Below are 14,628 nucleotides of genomic sequence, written 5' to 3'. Positions count from 1 at the left end.
TTGGCGATGGCACGCCAAATCGCGATTTCCTGGTGGGCGCTGACCTATGTGACATGTACAGGGAGATAAAAATTGTCATCACCTTCTGCATGCTCGAAGTGAGTGGCCCCCCATCCCCACCCTTGCCATGTGGCACATGCTCTCATCTGTCGTCTGATGCATGCCTCAATCGCTCCCCTCCCCACCGTCTTTCATCCACCCGACTCAACCCAGGCATTGCCCACAAAGCATGCTCCCAGTGTACTTACCTGTTGGTCTGGAGGACCGTAGAGTAGCGCATACTGGGGGAGGACCCCATCGACGAGTTTCTCCAGTTCTTCAGAAGTGAAGGGAGGGGCCCTTTCCCCAGTCGCAGCAGCCATTGTCTCTTCCAGACCGAGGTCACAGCAGCACTTGCAGTGTAGGTCCTCTCCTGTGGAAGATCAGGTATCGAGTGATTAAGTAGATAGAAAATGGCGGTCACGACCGCGGCGGTGCGTACCGCGGTGGTGCGTACCGCGACCGCCGGCGCACATCGTCATTGGCTCCTGAAACCCATAGGGTTCAATGTTAACCAATGCTGCTTTGCGCCGCGGTCTTCGACCGCCTACCGCCACGGTGTGCCACGCCAGCGCATTGACCTCACATCCCATTGTCACACTTCACAGGTCAGGCAGCCGCCATTTCAAGGGCCCACATGGCTTAATTTCTACTGCGTCACACATACCTAGGCCTTTCCTCAACACTCATACAAACCATTCAATGCATAGTGAATCGTGTTGTGTGCAAGCTGTGGGTTGATTGACTCCGTGCTCGCTGTTGTCCTTCCTAGGCACCGTCCGCTGGGCAATGCGAGGAGATGGAGGAATCTTCCCGTGTACAGACCGCTGGTGGACCTGTCGACAATGGAGGAACGACATGTCATTCTGACATACAGGCTTGACCGAGCCACTATACATGAACTGTGTGCCCAGATGGAGGCAGACCTGATGTCACCCATCCGCCAACCCACAGGGATCCCCCCTCTAGTGCAGGTGCTGTCAGTAATCCATTTCTTAGCAAGTGGGTCATTTCAAACAACAGTGGCCATATCATCAGGGATGTCTCAACCTATGTTTTCCAAGGTGTTGTCCAGAGTGTTGTCTGCCCTGCTCAAACACATGCGGAGCTACATCGTTTTCCCTGAGGTGGGGGATTTGCCTACAGTGAAGGGTGATTTCTATGCCCTTGGACATATCCCCAACATCATAGGTGCCATTGATGGGACACATGTGGCTTTGGTACCCCCCAGCAGGAGTGAACAGGTGTACAGGAACAGGAAAAGTTATCATTCGATGAATGTACAGATGGTCTGTTTGGCAGACCAGTACATCTCCCATGTTAATGCCAAGTTCCCTGGCTCAGTGCATGACGCCTACATCCTGCGGAATAGCAGCATCCCGTATGTGATGGGTCAACTCCAGAGGCACCGGGTGTGGCTATTAATGGACTCTGGTTACCCCAACCTGTCCTGGCTACTGACCCCAGTGAGGAATCCCAGGACCAGGGCAGAGGAACGCTACAATGAGGCCCATGGGCGGACTAGGAGGGTGATCGAACGCACCTTTGGCCTCCTGAAGGCCAGGTTTAGGTGCCTCCATATGACTGGTGGATCCCTAATGTACTCACCAAAGAAGGTGTGCCAGATCATCGTGGCCTGCTGTATGCTTCACAACCTGGCTTTGCGCCGCCAGTTGCCTTTTCTGCAGGAGGATGGTCCAGATGGTGGTGTTGTAGCAGCTGTGGAGCCTGTGGAGAGTGAAGAAGAGGAAGCCGAAGAGGACAACATAGACAACAGGAACACAGCAATACAGCAATACTTTCAGTGACACACAGGTAAGAGTACACACCGGCATATTACATTTACTTAAAGACTCCTACCTCTCTACTGTCTGACTTTTTCCCCCAGTGTATGGTAACTGTGTTGTGACTTTACCTTCCGTTTTCAGAGCTGTGGGCCCCACTGCGTGACATCTGCTTAGTTTCCCCATGGGCCGGGCTGGTCATCTAGATCCAGGGAGACAGAGCTGCTGTCATCACTGTGGGCCTCTTCTGGGGGTGGAGTGGACATTTGTGGACCCTCCTGAACGGTGACCTGGCGTTCGGGTCCTGCAGGGGTATAAAAGTATGGTTATTGCTTCTGTGTGTGCCAATGGCGTGCAATGGGTGGGTGCCCGTGTACCCCAGTGCTGGCATTCCTTTGTGGGGGCTGTTGTGACGGTGTTTTGGGGGGGGGGGGGTGATGGGTATGTGCATTGGTGATGGGTGTCCATGTTTTGGGGCCGCATGCAGGGCTAAGTTTTGGGATGGGTGGGTTGTGATGGTGAGACATTTGCAAGGGGTAGTTGTGATGGGGGTGAGGGTGGGGGTATGAGTTGGCATGCAGGTGGGGTGGGGGGGATGAAGTAGTGAAGATGAGACTTACCAGAGTCCATTCCTCCACCGACTCCTGCGAAGCCCTCAGGATGCAGGATGTTCAAGACTTGCTCCTCCCATGTTGTAAATTCTGGGGGAGGAGGTGGGGGTCCGCCGCCAGTCCGCTGTACCGCGATGTTGTGCCTTGATACCATGGAACGCACCTTCCCCCGTAGGTCGTTCCACCTCTTCCTGATGTCGTCCCTATTTCTTGGGTGCTGTCCCACTGCGTTGACCCTGTCGACTATTCTGCTCCATAGCTCCATCTTCCTGGCAATGGTGGTGTGCTGCACCTGTGTCCCGAACAGCTGGGGCTCTACTCGTACGATTTCCTCCACCATGACCCTGAGTTCATCATCTGAGAACCTGGGGTGTCTTTAAGGTGCCATGAGGTGGTGTGGATGATGTGTGGGGTGGAGTGTTAAGTGATAGGTGGGGTGCTATTTAGTGGTGTGTTATGTGAGGTGCGTGGAAGTTCTGTGGGTATTGGTATTGTGTGCCTGTGGATGCTTGGTAGTTGACTGTGGTGTCTCTCTCTGGTCTTCGTTCGGGATTTTTGGTCATAGGGGTTTGTGGGTGATGTGGGTGTGTGTTTTATATTGTATTGGGTGTGTGGGAGTGGTGTGTGTATGTGTATCAGGTGTGTGTATTTCGAATTGTCCAATGTGGTAGTGTTTTGTAGAAGTGTGTGTATTTCGACCGCGGCGGTGTGTACCGCCAATAGAATACCGCGGTTGAAAGACTGCTGCGTGGATTCGTGGGTCGTAATGGCATGGGCGTATTTCTGTTGGCGTGACGGTGGAGGTTTGGTCATCGCCAGTTTATCGCTGACCTTTGGTGTGGCAGACTTTTGTGGATGTCGGTATTTTGGCGGTTTGCCTGTTGTGGGTCAGAATGACCGTGGCGGTTTACCGCGACCGCGGCGGTGTTATGGTGGTCTTCTGTCTGGCGGTAAGCGCCTTTTACCGCCGAGGTCGTAATGACCCTCATAGTAATGTGGTTTATATGTCCTGACAGTGAAATACTGCCAACTTCGTTTTTCACTGTTGCAAGGCCTGTCTCTCTCATAGGATAACATTGGGGCTACCTTTAAATATGATTAAAGTGTAGATTCCCCTAGAGAGTAGATGGACATGTAGAGTTTGGGGTCCCTGAACTCACAATTTAATAATACATCTTTTAGTAAAGTTGATTTTAAGATTGTGCGTTTGAAAATGCCACTTTTAGAAAGTGAGCATTTTCTTGCTTAAACCATTCTGTGACTCTGCCTTGTTTGTGGATTCCCTGTCTGGGTCAGTTTGACAGTTGGGTTGTTTTTCACCTCGCACTAGACAGTGACACAAAGGGGGCTGGGGTGTAACCTGCATTTCCTGATTAGCCACCTCTGCTAGGAGGGAGGAGTGGAGTGGTCACTCTCATCTGAAAGGACTGTGCCTGCCTCTGACAATGCCGGCTCCAACCCCCTGCTGTGTGTCTGAGGCCTTGCCTGGGCAAGGCAGGATTTCACAAGTAGGTGTCAGTCCCCTTTGAAGAAAGGTGACTTCAAAGACTAAAATGGGTATAAGAAGGGCACCCAAATCTACAGACTTTAGAAACACTTCTGGGACCAAGAGGAACCTCTGCCTGGAGAAGAGCTGATAGCTGAGGAAGAAGTGCTGCCCTGCCTGTGACTGTGTTTTGTGGAGCTTTCCTGCAGTGCTGCTTCTGCCAGAGTAAGAGGGCAAAGACTGGACTTTGTGTGCCTTCCATCTTGTGAAGAAATCTCCAAGGGCTTGATTTAGAGCTTGCCTCCTGTTGTTTGAAGTCTCAGGGACAGCAAGGACTTCTCTCTGCCAGCACCTGGAGTCTCTGGAGAGACTCCTGCCCCGACAAGTGGTGCCCTATCCAGGCCCTGGGCCCTTGAAAGGAAAGCTGGTGGAATCCAAGGAAATTGACTTCGGACGACTTCGGACCGGCGCCGCTGCTGAATGCGGTAACGCCGCCTGCACCTGACGCTGTGACCTTCGCTGGAACGCAACGCTCTTCGCAGGCCCGAAGCCGCAGCAGCCCCGCTGAAGTCCGCAACTCCATGGAAGTCGCCGCACCACGTCGTGACCGACGCCGCTCGAAGTGCACGGATGCAAAATTTTGCACAGACGCCGCGATTCCCGACTTCGCGCATCGGCTTGTTTTCACTCTTCACCAAAGGTACTGTACTTGGGGGTCTACACGACTCCGTGTTCGGCGCCGCTGGTGTCCGCTTGTTGGGAACGACTCCGTCACGACGCCGTGTTAACATCTCATTGAAGCATTTTTGTTTCTAACGCTATTTTTGAGTTTAATCTTAAAAAATTCATAACTTGACTTGTGTATGTCAGATTTTTGTCATTTTGGTCTTGTTTTGTTTAGATAAATATTTCCTATGTTTCTAAACCGGTGTTGTGTCATTCTGTAGTGTTTTCATTACGTTACTGTGTGTGTTGGTACAAATACTTTACACCTAGCGCTCTGAAGTTAAGCCTACTGCTCTGCCAAGCTACCAAGGGGGTAAGCAGGGGTTAGCTGAGGGTGATTCTCTTTTACCCTGACTAGAGTGAGGATCCTTGCTTGAACAGGGGGTAACCTGACTGTCAACCAAAGACCCCATTTCTAACAGGTGGCATGAGGACCTTACACATTTCGAGGCTTGTTGATGTGTGGATGCATCATGTTGAGACACCACATCTGCGGTGGCATTGTATTTTTAGTACTGGGGACTGACATTGTTGTAATCCTATTGTGGACTAGTTTCAATGTGTGTTGCAATCATCATCAACCACTATAAGTGGCAGACAGCATTCCTGTTAGTTGAATGTGCAGGATGTGTACCTTCCTGCACATGTGCATTAGGACCAACAAGAGGGACACCCTCACACCATGCAACTTGTGTGGCATAGTTGGTATTGTCCGTCATATATTTTGCCATAACCAAGGTTAATAAAGGGATGCATTGACTGTCTGTGACAACTACACATCCCTGCACATTTTAAATGATGCTGCACAGCAAGGTGAGCTGTTGCTTTGCGTCTTTCTTCATTAATGGGTGTATATGTGCCACAATATCCAGACACGGACATCATAGTACTCTACCAATTTAATTTGTTTTACCTTACACTCCAGTGGTGGATAGAAGTAGCTCATAATTAACATGCCAAGGTAAGGCCCCTTGCATACCGTATTGTGTCCTAAATCTCATGTCCACCTAGGCATTCCATGTGTATAGTTAGGATATTACCATGCAACACGTGTGACCCACCCAGCTTTTGATGCCTTTACAAATATTGCACATCTGAATTTGGTTCAGGGTAGTCTAGGTGGTGTGGGAGTGACAAGTGCATGTGTGACAAGTTGGTATTTCCAAAGAATGTAGTTGTTCATTGTGTGTTGCATTCTGCATCACAAACTGGGCAAACTTTATGTGTATTTGGTGCATTGATCCCATACCACCATTTCCCTTGCAGCCCCCTTACCGCAGTCAACAACACCATGACAGCACCTTATTTACCTTACTGGTCACCATGGTGGACATTTCCACAGTAGCCTCATGAGTGTAGTCACCATAGTTGTGCTTTACTGCATTGGCACCATTAATGATAGAACTAGTGTAGCAAAGCACAGGGAGGTCCATTGCTTACAATGCTTGCGTCACTTTCACATGTGCCTTTGGCAGGCCTCACAAATAAGGGCAGCAGATAGCACAGTGAAATCTTTATGGAATGTCTGCCCCATTTGTCCTTCCTTCCCTGTGTAAGAAATATTTCCTGGCATACATCATATGTGGCACAGGCATATTGTGGTGCAAAGATGTACAAAGTGGATCTATGCATGCATTCTGTGACTTGGTTAATGTAGGGCAAGGGAAATGGGCGTCTTGAGTCCATATTGGCATCAATCTATACGATGCTAATGTTGAAGTAAGGGCTTGTAAATATGGGCCCCTAGTGAGATAATGAGACCACTTGTAGCTGATGTTAGGCATGAAGGTGCCCCTTTGTGCACAACACCAACCATTCCCACTATACAGGCAACATTGCTACAAAGTGACATATAAGCTACTTGTACATCAGCATAGATCATGATCACAGACATGCCCCATATGTTGTGTCTGATCACTTTTGTGCCCATTCTCAACCTGTTATATTCCTTATAATCCTGCATGAAAAATTAACCTTCCATCAATTATGTTTTTTAAAATTACCTCAGCTTCTTCGTACCTTCTGTCTGCCTCTTCTGTATACATGTTACTATAAAATCGCATGCCTATCTGCCTTAAAGTTCTTTGAAAACCATAACAATATCTATTAATTCCAACTAGCAATTGTGTCTCACATAGCCCCCTCTAATACCCACATTTATGTCAACAATGTATCACAAAGAAACTGGATTGAATGCATGGAATAAGCATACAGAACTAACCCCAATAACTAATAGACTGACCACTAACTTTAGGCTCCTGGGTAGCGTGCTACTCACCATAAAGTACTTCAACGCCTCATCAGGGATAGTAAGCGCTATACAAATACAGTTTAAACATTTAAATGGCTAGAGAATGCCAACTTTGTATAAGTGGCATTTGCAGAATTTCAATTTAAAATCTGACTTCACCTTTAGTTAGGATTTTAAATTGCTATTCCAGAGATACCAAACATGAAAGGGTTACCAGTTCCCATTCGGAAGGTAATTCCAATTTTAATCTATGGGAGGAGGAGGCCTTGCAGTAGTGAACAATCATTTAAGAGTTTTATACTACCATGACATGTAAAACCTAAAATTACATGTCAAACGTACTGCACCCTGCCTTTGGGGCTGTCCAGGGCCTTTCATAGGGGTGATTTATGTATTAAAAAGAGAGTTTTGAGCCTGGCAAAAGGTTTGTTTTGCCAGGTCAGAATGATAGTTAAAATAACACACACAGGCTGAAATAGCAGGACTGAGACATGTTTAAAGTGCTACTTAAGTGGGTGGCACAATCAGTGCTGCAGGCCCCCTAGTACCATTTCATTTAAAGGCCCTGTGCACAGGTAGTAGCACTTTAGTAAGGATGTACAAGTAAATTAAATAAGCCAATTGGGTATAAGCCAGTCTAACATGTTTTAAGGAGAAAGTACAAATACGTTAGGAGTGGTTATGTAAAGTATGCAGCCATAACGCCAGCAAAAACAAAGCCAACAAAAACAGGAGGTCTGAAGGCAAACTGTTAGAGGGGAAACCGTGCCAAGGATGCTAAGTCTAACAAAAATGTATATCCGCATGGACATACTCATTCCCCTTCTATCCCTATGTCTTCAAGGATATGGAGGGAGAAGAAAAACAGGATAAACTGATAAAAAAGCAGCACAGTGGCGAGCTGTGGATTATGCATAAGTGGGTGGCCATTGGTCTTCCTGCTTATACAAATCTCTCTCCAGCCTGTCATGCAATCCTCTGATGAGGTTACAACCTTCACCCAAGGTCTTTGGGCCTGGTCACATTGGGGCTAGCTATTCAGTCACATCCTTTCAGGCACTAGCGAGGAAGCCAGGTAATATGCCCTACAGAGGCATAGCTTCAGGGGGATGTTTGGAGTTTTACACCCTCGTAATAAATGTATTTTCTGGCAAATAGTTAGGTAGAGGTGCTCTCAGTCAGAATGGTGAGGTGTCTGTCAGATTTCACCAGGAATTTTTACATAAATACAGACAAAAATCACACACACTCCCTCTCTGCTTTGAAAGTCGTCAAAAATATTGGGTATTTTACAAAATATTGTGTTTTCTCCAATTTACTACCCCTGCCAATCCACATTCGTCTCCCTTCCCACCCCCCCTTTAGCCCCTCCCATATTTGTTGGAAAATGTGAAGCTCACACCCCTATAGTCTTACTGACCAAGCTACACCCCTGATGCCCCATGGTTTCCCATAAGTAGGGAGTTTATTTTCTTCCTTCCACATTGTTTAAGGGTAATGGAGGAATATGCCCTCCATCTTTCCCTGCCCTAACAGAGGGTGATAGGTATTTATAAAAACAATATAAGGCAGATAACAGCTGCCCACTTCTCTGTGGCCTCCAACATTGAGTGGATAACCGAAGAATGTGGCAGCGCCAATTGCGCATGTGTAGTACTCACAATTGTGATGAGGGTTCATTGACAGCAGCCATGCTTCTCCATGGTCAATAGCATACCATGGTGCTCAGAGGACTGAAGTAGCTACGAGAAGCTCCTAAAAATTAAAATACATCCCTTTGCCCTTGCCAAAGGTGCTTGACATTACCCCTCCCTTATGCAAGATTGAGGGGATAAATTGCTCCTTTCCTTTGTTCAAGATGGGGGTCTTCAATAACCCTCACTGCCTGGACCATCCTGAATGTCCACAGGACAACACTTGGCCAGGTGGTTCAGGGTGGACAAGATGCAGTGAAATATGTGGTACATGCTGGCCTTGGTACCATTAACTGCAAAAGCCATGCTGTTGGCACCAATGTAATACTTAGACAGCATCCTTGGATGCGAGGCCTGGATCTTCATGGGTATCCCTTTGGATGTGCTCTTTGATGGAACTAGGCTTTTCTGGCAAAGGACTGAGTCATCACTAGATTGATTTATGGGTAGCCTTGCTGCAGCACACTCACTGGGGTTACTGTTGCCAGCCGCCCAATCTACCGGCATCATGAACTTTCTCAGCCAATGCAGCAGCTGACCCAGACATTTTGTTGCAGAGACCTTGGTAGCAGTCGAAAATGTTCACACCAGCAGGGACAGCAATCATTCAGTTCCTCCCGCCCTGCTGCAGTGGCCCCCGAGTTGCATTGATTTGACCACGTAGACTCATAGCCAGCAGGTGGGGGGCAGGATCACATTTTTCCTTTCATGTTGACAATCCATCATGAAGGACTGATGGGTGTTGCAAATTGTTCAAAGGACTATGCCCCCCCCATTTATTTAATCCCCTTTCCACCAGGTCCCTCCTGTACAGCTATTGTGACTTCCCTGTTATTTCCATCATTGAGATGAAGCCCCATCTGAGCACTATGTTGGGGGTTCTATTAATAGGCATTTTTCTGGACATGGCTGCCTTCAATGTCTTTTCACCACCACAGCTAGTCCAGCTCATTCAGAATATGAGCTTGAAATTTCGTAGTCAGTCCTGGATCACAGTGAGAGTGGTTCTGAGGCTTCTTGAGCGGCTAGCCTTGTGCATACTCTTTTTCTGATGTGTTATATAGTACATGTGGCTCACTGGAAAGCTCAGCAGTAGGGCAGCAGTAGCTCAGCATTAGCACAGTCTGTCTGACATGATACAGAGTTTCTTGGTAGAAGATCCAAGACCTGTAATGGTGGCAGATGAATGCCAACCTGCCTTGTGACAGGCTGCTTTCTCTTTCCCACCTTGTGATAGACACTTTGGGCGTGATTCACAAAAGTAGAGATACATGTTTGTGTAAGTTCATGATTTTTTGCAATTTACAAAGGAATTTTATGAGTTGAATCTTTACCAATGTGAAGTCTCCACACTCATGGCGGAGACTCCACCCATACAAAGATAGGCAGTTGTAAATGTACTACTCATAAAATTGCTTTGTTAATTGCAAAAAAGCGCAAACTTACACAAAAGTGAAGGTTTACCTTTGTGAATCAGGCACCATGTCTCTGGGTTGAGAGGAACATTTGGAGGCATTGGAGATCACTTCAAATACATCTAGTGTAGCTTTGTGTCCTCTGTTTGGCCCTCAAAGCCTTTCCACCAGAAGGAGGCTGGTGCAATACTTCGGATACAACACAACAACCACTTACTGCAGCAAGCAGGATGAGGCATGGTCTGGATCCTGACCTGGATCCTGCGCTAAGAGGCCTTGCACCTTTGGAGGTGGCTCCATCAGGCGAGTTCTCTGAATGCCAGAGCAGAGGGGCTGGGAAATAATTGGCTGGCAGACCAGTAATGGCTTTTGAGTAACTTTACACTCACATTTTGTGAATAGCCAACATTTGTTAAGTTACTGATAAGTATAAGAGTGAATTTCATATGTAATTACTCAAAAGTGTAAGTTACCTTTGTGAATAGTCCCTGCAGTTTGTGAATAGATCCAGGCCCTTCAATTTGGTGGAGGCATTTAAGTTACACTTTTGGAGAATATTTATTCTTGGATTTTGTAAACAATGAAACAGTAGTAAACTTACTCAAAATTATAAATTCCTTAAAAGTGCAAATTATCTTTCTAAATCAGGCCCTGAGTAGTCATCCTCCAATTTGGCGAAAAAGGAGCTTCTGTCTCATCAACAGGGGAGGGTCCTGCACCTGAGACTGTGCACACTACACCTTCATGCATCTTGATTGAGTGGCAGTTCCTATGGATTTCCAAAAGAGGTAGTGGATGTTATCCTTGCAGCAAGGCCTTCTCCAATTAAATCTATTTATTCTGTACACTAGAAGAAGTCCATGGCCTAGTGTTGCGCCATCATCTTGATCCTCTGCAGGCCAAACTTTCTGATGCAAAGTTTTTTGTTTTGTCACTGGCTCAGAAAGGTCTTCCAGTGGGTTCTGTTAAGGGTTACATATCAGCCCTTTCAGCCTTTTTATGTTTGCTCAATCACCCTTTTTTTTCAAACCATGCATTATGATACGTTTCCTGAAAGGCCTAACTGACGTTTCCTCAGAAACTCTTTGCCATGTCACTATGGGACCTCAATTTGTTCCTCACATTTCTTGAGTGCACGCTATTTGGACACATGCATAGTTACTCCTTATGGCTGCTTATAATCAAAATAATGTTCTTCTTTCCATTGATTTTCAGTACATTAAAATACTGCATGCTCTATTAGTCCAACCTGCCTACACCACTTTCTTCCCAGTCATATTGGTGCTAAAGACTTCTTTCCATGGGTGGTATAGCCCTTTCTTGTTGGGCAATTGATCACTTTACCAGCCGTTTTCTCTCCACCGCATCCTTTGAAAGAGAAGTTGAGACTTCATTGACTTGACTCCTACAGAGCCTTAAGCTTTTACATAGAGTTCATGACTGAACACAGTGTGTGGATGACCTGCTCCCTGCAGTCCCATTTCAGTGGGTAGTGTTAAAAAATGTGTCTATAGTTGGCAGATGTATACACCCTTGTCCAGGAAGGGACCACAATCCTAATCAGGTTAAGACACAACACAACACAAATTATCCTGTGCTCACCCTCTTGTAGCTTGGCACAGAGCAGGCAGGCTTAACTTAGAAGGGAATGTGCAAAGTATTTGTGCAATAACTCATACAGTAACATAGTGAAAACACCACAAAGGTTTAGAAAAATAGATCATATGTATCTGAATAAATTAAGGTTGGAACAATTAAAATCCAATGTACACAAGCAAAGTTATGAATACTTAAGGATTAAATCCACGAAAGTACATAGAAATGTAATAGTTCCAACTGGGCTATCACAATGTCATTGACGGAGTCGTTCCCAATAATCTGACACCACAGGCGCCGGTCACGGAGTCACATGGACACCCAGACCCACATACACAGTACCTTTGGAAACAAAGAAACAAAGACGCACAAAGTCATGGGGATGAAGCGTCACAGGATCCGGTGCAGCGTCAGTGCCTTACGGCATCTGAGGAGGTGAGGCGTTGGTTCCGTACTGCAAGGCAGGGGAGGCAAGGTGTTGGTTCCATCCGGTTGCAGAGGGAGCTGGTGCAATATTGGTGGCAAGACATCGGTTCCTTGTGACTCCGCGGGGTCGAGAATCCAGTCAGCCAAGAAGTGATGAGTCGACTTTGCAGTGTCACCATCACACATCGTGGCAAAGTTGGACTTGCATTGTAGGCCACGGTTGATGTGTGCAGCGATATCCACGGAGAAGGAGCAGCTGCGGCGTCAGTGCTGGCCTCGCTGAAGTCGTTCTTGGGGTTGCTGAAGTCGGAAAACTTGCTAAAAGCTTGCTGGTGAAGTCTTCGTTGGCCCTTAGATTTCAGAACAGGAAACAAGCTCAATCCAAGCCCTTGGAGAGCACTTTTGGGGAAGGCAGAGTCCTTTTAGAATGTCAGAGGTCAACAGGGCAGCAGGGCAACAAGCAGGGCAACAGTTATTCAAAGCAGTCCAGATGAGTCCTTTGGGCAGACAAGCAGTTCCTCTGACAGAGTGCAAGTGTAGATCCAGAAGTGTCTGATTTGATGGGGTCTGAGACCCAGTTTGTATACCCAACAATGCCTTTGAAGTGGGGGAAACTTCAAAGAGTGGTTTTGAAGTGCACAAGTTCCCCTTTCAGCCCAGTCCTGCCTTCCAGGTGCCCTGGAGAGGGTTATCAGGCCTTTGTGTGAGGGCAGGCCACTGGCCTTTGAAATGTAGGAGAGAGACCCTCCACTTTTCCTGCCCAGGGAAACTCATCCAGTATGCAGATGAATGCAGATGTGACTGAGTGTCCTGTGTTTATGGCTGTCTGGGTGGAATGCACAAGGGGAGTTGTCAACCAGCACAGACCAGACATGGATTGGAGACAGGGTTATCAGGCAGAGAAGGCAGTAAGAGCAGAGAAATGCCCACTTTCTAAAAGTGCAAAAACAACAGATGTTGAACGGAATGCAGAAAAAATCATTTACCCCCATTTACAAATCTGGGTTTAATCCATCAGTTTTTTTTGCTTGCCATGCCATTATAGTTTGGACCCAGCCATATGCAAATCAGTCTTGGCCCTGTTCCCCATGGGAACAGTCCAGCCCAAAGTACGAGGCGAGGGCCTCCCTGGACCAAAAATAAGCATCCTGGGACCTGTTTCAGGGTATCATCCTTCGTCAGCCAGGCTAGCTTGAATCTGGTGGCATGGCAAACATGGGACCCAAGTCTGGGTATATCCTTCCCACTTGGGGCAACAAATGCACAAAAAAAAAAACAGATGATGGACGGAATGCAGAACAAATTAAACATTTACCCCCGTCCCAGACCTGGGTTTAATCCATCAGTTTTTTTGGTTGCCATGCCATTCCAGTTTGGATCCAGCCATATGCAAATCAGTCTTTACCTACTAATATGGGTTGCACAAGTAGTGCTGCAAGCCCACTAGTAGCATTTAACTTACAGGCCCTGGGTACATGTAGTGCACTTTACTAGGGACTTACGAGTAAATTAAATATGCCAATTGGGTAGGAACCAATGTTACCATGCTTAGGGGAAAGAGCAAATGCATTTTAACACTGGTCAGCAGTGGTAAACTTTGCAGAGTCCTAAAACCAGGGTCACAAACATGGAGGGAGGAAGGCAAAACATTGAGGATGATCACCATAAGGCTGCTAGGTCTAACAGGAAGCTATTCTGGATACCTACCAGGCTGTGACATAGGTGTCGGTGCATACATTCACCAACCACTACTGCCTTGACAGCCACGTCTGGAGAGAGATATTTTGTCTGTTTTGTCTTGCAATGCTTTAAGGTTTGAGTCCACTTCTCAGACCATTTATCTTTTGAGGGACTGTTTTTTTATTTATTCTAAAGAAGAGGATTGAGTGGTTAGTAGTATCCATCAGAAGACCAAGTTATTTGCCTTCAATAATGCTCTTTCTGAAGGATAGTCTATATAGCCACCATTTCTCACTGTCCTCCCACCTCTTTGTTCTGTGGAGTGGACATCTGCACTTCGTAAAAAGACAGCAGCACACTGTCATTGACAATTTGTTCCAGCTGTTTCACGTTTGAGGGAGCCTAAGGGGTAATTAAGAAACTGACATCCTCATGCAGGGGTTGCAGTTATGCAGTTCCGCTTTGTCACTTCAGGGGTGGTTCAAGGATTCTGTGGAACCACACAGTGCCACCTGGTGGTGCACGGAAGTCATTGCTGATGAAATCTCTGTATCCAGTCTGGGATCTTGGAATATTCTAAAGATGAGGAAACTGTGGTTAGATAGAGTAGCCATCGGAAAAACAGATTTCAAGATATCCATCTATCCATATGTTCATTCAGATGAAAAAAATATAATAGAATAAAACACGGTCATGCATACTGCTTCCCAGCAAGACTGTAATGAATGTAGTCCCTGTCCAGTATATACATAAATGTTTCCCGGTAGATTCTGATTAGGTACATGAACTAAATGTATGTCTTCGAAGTACAGAACAAACTGTATGAACATAATCTCATTCTGTTCACATGTTTATTGTAGAACCCTCAGAAGGTCAGGAAAAGGCTCCAGATAAATCTGCATCAATTCCACAAAACCCTC

This window comes from Pleurodeles waltl, chromosome 5, assembly GCF_031143425.1.
Source record: "Pleurodeles waltl isolate 20211129_DDA chromosome 5, aPleWal1.hap1.20221129, whole genome shotgun sequence".
Taxonomy (NCBI): Eukaryota; Metazoa; Chordata; class Amphibia; order Caudata; family Salamandridae; genus Pleurodeles; species Pleurodeles waltl.
Note: the sequence above shows the minus strand (reverse complement) of the source record.